This window comes from Dermacentor silvarum, chromosome 4, assembly GCF_013339745.2.
Source record: "Dermacentor silvarum isolate Dsil-2018 chromosome 4, BIME_Dsil_1.4, whole genome shotgun sequence".
Lineage (NCBI taxonomy): Eukaryota > Metazoa > Arthropoda > Arachnida > Ixodida > Ixodidae > Dermacentor > Dermacentor silvarum.
The window spans coordinates 202,395,522-202,400,452 of record NC_051157.2 but is presented as its reverse complement, the minus strand read 5'-3'; the positions used below and the strand labels follow the sequence as shown (position 1 = coordinate 202,400,452).

Sequence of the window (4,931 nt, the reverse complement as noted above, 5' to 3'; positions counted from 1 at the left end):
TTATTATATTTTTTTTTATTTCTGGGGTTTTACGTGCCAAAACCAGTTCTGATTATGAGGCACGCCGTAGTGGAGGGCTCCGGATTAATTTTGACCACCTGGGGTTCTTTAACGTGCACTACAACGCAAGCACACGGGCGTTTTTGCATTTCGCCTCCATCGAAATGCGGCCGCCGGGGCCGGGATTCGATCCCGCGACCTCGTGCTCAGCAGCGCAACGCCTTAGCTGACTGAGCCACCCCGGCGGGTTTCTTTGATATCGTTTACAAATGTACCAGCCGCGCCTCTTTCCATGTTCAACATGTATGCTAACGTGCAAGGCATTTGCCGTTCCTCTTGCCTTTGTCTGTGCCACAACACGCATGCTTTCTCTAAACGAATTATTTTCGCTTCGGTTTTAAGCAGTTCCCAAGCTTCTACAACATCTTCAGCATTATCAAGGAGAACGTTTTCTAATTTATCTTTTATTCTTTGAAGAAACACCTCATCCTGCAAAAGATTGTCATTAAGTTTCCATAAGTGCTAATGAAATTTTTGCTTTTCGTGCCTATCGTAACCATTACCAAGCAGTGGTCACTGAAACTGATGCATTCGACACTGTAGCTAGAAAGGAACGGAACTAAGTGAAAAGGGACATAGATGCGGTCTAACCTCGAGTGGCAGTCTCCTTGAAAATGCGTATATTGCACATCACTCTCAGAACCAAGAACACTTCCAACATCCTCCAGATCAACTTCACACAAAATTTCATGAAGAACAGTTGCGCTTTTTTCTTGACTGACCAGCTTTTTCGATCTATCTATCGGCTGGCACACACAAATAAAATCGCCAAACACTAGAACGTGCCTGTCACACACCAAGAAAGATCTCAGGTAAACAAAAAATTCTTCACGTTCGCGAGCATTATTTGGTGCATATACACACACCGCCCGCCAAAGCATTCTAGAAAAAGAAAAATCACAAATAAGCATACGCCCTCCCTCACATGAAGTAACTAGCTGCTCTGTAATCCCAATACTGTTTCCAATAAAGAGAAGGCAGCCACCAGAAGCGCCATTCGCGCGGCAAACGCATACGTTGTACTTCGTTCTGAAAATTTCAGCCAATCGATCCGTTTATTCCTCAGATTCAATTTTTGTTTCTTGGACTGCCATCAAATCAATGTCTTTTTCTAGTAGCATGCGGCTAATCTGACATTGTCTTCACCTCTGTGAGAGCCCTCTGACGTTTAATGTCGCCAAACGAAGCGGAGTGGTGATGTTAATATCATCTTCCATTGTGTTAGCTGCAATTAGGGTGGGCCCCTACTCACAATTTTCCAGGAAACATTGTGGCTCCAGTATACACTGATGCTTGGTGAACATATCCCTCTCCTTGAACGCGACGACTGCAAAGCCACGTCCTCACAGAATCATTCCCGATCAAAGATCGGGTGCTGAATGTTCTGTCCGCGGCACTACCTCCGCTAAGGCGGAGGCGGCGCAGGTGACGGTCCGTTTGTCTGGCGGCCCGTTGGGCTTGATCTTCTGCGTCGACCGTCGGCCTGTCGGTGTTTTCGGTGTCGGTATTTCGGTATCCACGCCGTCGGTGTCTCGGCTGTGGTCCTCAACCTCGTCGCGCAACCGCTTTCCGGCGCCCTTAGCGTCGGAAGTCAAGTCCATGTCATCGTTGACGCCGACTGGCTCGTCAGCCACTTTGGTCGGAGGTGGCGTGATTTCTGAAGACGCGCCCGTCACGTCAGCACCAGCTTCCGTTACTTGAACCTTCGCAGGTGGAGGCGCAGAATCCGGCACATTACCTTCATGTACCCCCCTTCAGGTTCACCTTTGCGTTCTTCGTACCCAGTGGTGCAGACTGAGCAGGCGCAGAATCCGGCACATTACCTTCATGTACCCCCCTTCAGGTTCACCTTTGCGTTCTTCGTACCCAGTGGTGCAGACTGAGCCACCGCCCCTCCAGCTGCTCTTTTGGCGGCCTCTTCGGCATCCTCTTGATCCATAAGAAGCTCAGACGAGTCCTCGCTCCTGCCTGGGCCAGCAACGTTGGCGAACAGTTGCAATCTTTTTGAGGGTGAACACGGGAGCGCGTGGCTTTCTATATCACCAGCGCGGTCAGATGGCAGCCACAATATCTGCGCGCATGCTCGGAGAGGGTAGGCTCCTTTCGTACGCATTACGTCATCGTTGCGCGCGTGTGTCGTCTGCTAGCAGTTTTTTCCCCTCAATAGAAACCAAATTATGACAACATCCGAACTTTTATTTGGTGCAAGTTCAACAAAAATTTATCCGTTTAGAAGTAGTATTAGTAAGCAGGAATAATTTTCTCTTTGATGATGTTAGTATTTTGGTATACAACCCTTTGCGGAAACGACTGCTGCCGTCCTAGAGGTCAGTGACGCGTACAGCGCTGGCACAAAGTCATGATGCGCTCGAAGGTCCTCCCATTCTTGTCGAACGGTTGCCCACAGCTCGTCCCCAGTCGTCGGGCGGACAGGTTTTCGCACCATGGCTGCTTTGATGTACCCCCATATATTTTCGCAGATGTTCACGTCAGCGCGTTGGCCTGCCAGGAAAGCATGCTGATTCTGCGATTTTGTATATGTTCCTTGACAACTTTTGCCGTGTGAACCCGCGCCAGGTCATGTTGAAACAGAAAGTCGGCATCGGGAAAGACGCTGTGGGCGTAGGGCAGCAACACATTGTCCAAAATTTCTGTGCAGTATCGCTGCGATGTTAGGGCACCTTCTATGCGATGCTGAGGCCCGAGACCATGCCTTGACACCGCGCCCCACACGTTCAGGCAGTTTCGTGCAACTCACGGCGACTCCCTGCACATTGGCTGGCTCGTGACTGCATGGAAATCATATTTTTGACCATCCTTGGCAAAATAAAGCGTGCATTAAGAAACGTTTCTTACCGTGTGCCTCTGGTTCACCAAACTCGCATCCGTTGGTCTTGGCGAGTTGTAAAACTCGACTCATGCGAGAAGATCACTCGGCCCCAGTCATCTGCCATCCATGAGGCGTGTGCTTCGGCAAACTGGAGACGTGACTTCTTGTTCGAAGCAGTGACGACTGGCTTTCGTGCAGCTACAGAATTTCGCAGTCCAGCACTTCGGAGGCGTCGCCGGACCGTAGCAAGGGAAGCGTCCACATCTAGCTGCTCACGCACTTGCCTCGCGGACTGGAACGGGTTCTCGACGATAGCAGCTACCATTAGCGTGTCTTCATCCTCCGTCATTGCCTTTGATCGACGCCTGTGTGGGGCATCACAGAGTCGGCCTTCCTTGCTGAATGCCTGAATAATCCTGTTGACGGTCTTTAGCGGTCTGTGCACGAGAGCACCGATGGAGCGCTGTGAATATCCCTTGAGCGAATATTATACGATTTTCCACCTCTCTTCTTCGGGAACGTGGGCCATGCTGAAATTCAGTTGCTGCTACGACAGATGCGGTAATGTGCAAGAAGATATATACGCTCCTCAAAGAAGGAAGCCACTTTTTAAATACGCCCACAAGTGTCATGAGCATGCGTGGCCTGGCTACAGATCAACAATTATCTTGAGAACGCCCACAAAACATCACATATATTTTCAAGTTTATTGATGCATCGTGGGGAGCGTAATGAGAAGTTCAACATCGTCACTAATCCCGAACCGTATGGCTACCTTATTGCGGTACGCGCGCAGCAGACGATACGCACTTGCTTGCGTGACGCAATGCGCGCGGCGGGAGAAATTGCGCATGCCGGACACACTGCGCATGAGCAATGCTTCTTGTTGCCTGCCGCTGAACCGCGCTGTGAGCTCAGAAGGCCTAAAGTCCCTATATAAGAAAAGTACCGCCATCTACTCTTTCCTCCGCCGCCTCCTCTCCTAAAGCGCTTGCTTTTTCTTTACTTTTTGCTTGCGAAAGCCAAGTCGACGGTGGCGCACCTAGAAAGTCCACGTTGAAGCTTTCAGGCCGGGCGCGCGCCGCCGCCGCCGCCGGCGACTGCGGCTGCGCAGAGGACTTTCAACATGGCTCTGAGGCGCAAAAAAAGAAAATATAAAGAAAGGAAAAGCGCGCTCTGTCGTCATCCAATCGGAGATACAGGATAACACAGGAGAGAGCGAAGCGGCATTTGTCAAAGGATGGCGGTACTGTTCTTATATAGGGACTTTAAGAAGGCCACGCGTTCGAGTCGCGAAAGCGCATCCCTGAAATGCTCAACACGGTAAGGCCGAGCTTTAACTTCGCCGTGGATAAAAATAGTGTTCAGAACACTTGCACCTGAAGGCAGTTGCGGTAGAACCATCTGGTAGTCCGGAGAAGGTTTTTCCGTTGACCGGGAACCGCGGCCGAGGGCCGCTGTAACTACTCCTGAGGAGCAAGACATTCCGCGACCGTTCGCTGTGATGGCCGGAAGTGGAATCTCCGCTCGGCCACGCTACCACTGTTCTCCTGCCGAGTGACGGTCGCATGCGCTTTTTGCCGAAGAGCGAACGTAAATAAGCAACACAATCTGGCAGTGGTGGGATTCGAACCCACGCCTCCGAGGAGACTGGTGCCTTAAACCAGCGCCTTAGACCGCTCGGCCACGCTACCTTCTTTTTTATTGCGGGGCTTCGACACAGTACAAGAAATGAACACACCACAATAGACAGTACGCCAGATCGCTCAAGTGGCCAAATTGCCACTGCGGCCAGGTGTTGCCATTTTAAAGTTCCCTGAGCACCACCAAAGTCTCCAGCCTTGAGAGCCATTCAGGAACATCTGTTTGTGCTTTCAACATATCCAGAAACCTGTGCACACTTTCGCGGAAATACATGCGTGCTGGTCTTGTGTCTGGGCCACAAAAATAGCCAGCCTTTCGGGAGCTCTATATACTGTGGAGGCCCATCAGCATAATCTGGTCAAACGGAAAACCATCCTCATTATCTGTTGGCAGGTAC

The 4,931-nt window shown here is 50.7% G+C and overlaps 1 non-coding gene across 1 annotated transcript; it reads right to left on the bottom strand.

Annotated features, from left to right (window-relative positions):
- Positions 1–4,502: 4,502 nt before the first annotated feature.
- Positions 4,503–4,584, bottom strand: Trnal-aag (transfer RNA leucine (anticodon AAG)). The gene has a single exon. It is a non-coding gene; the product is annotated as a tRNA-Leu (tRNA).
- Between the last annotated feature and the right edge of the window lie 347 nt (positions 4,585–4,931).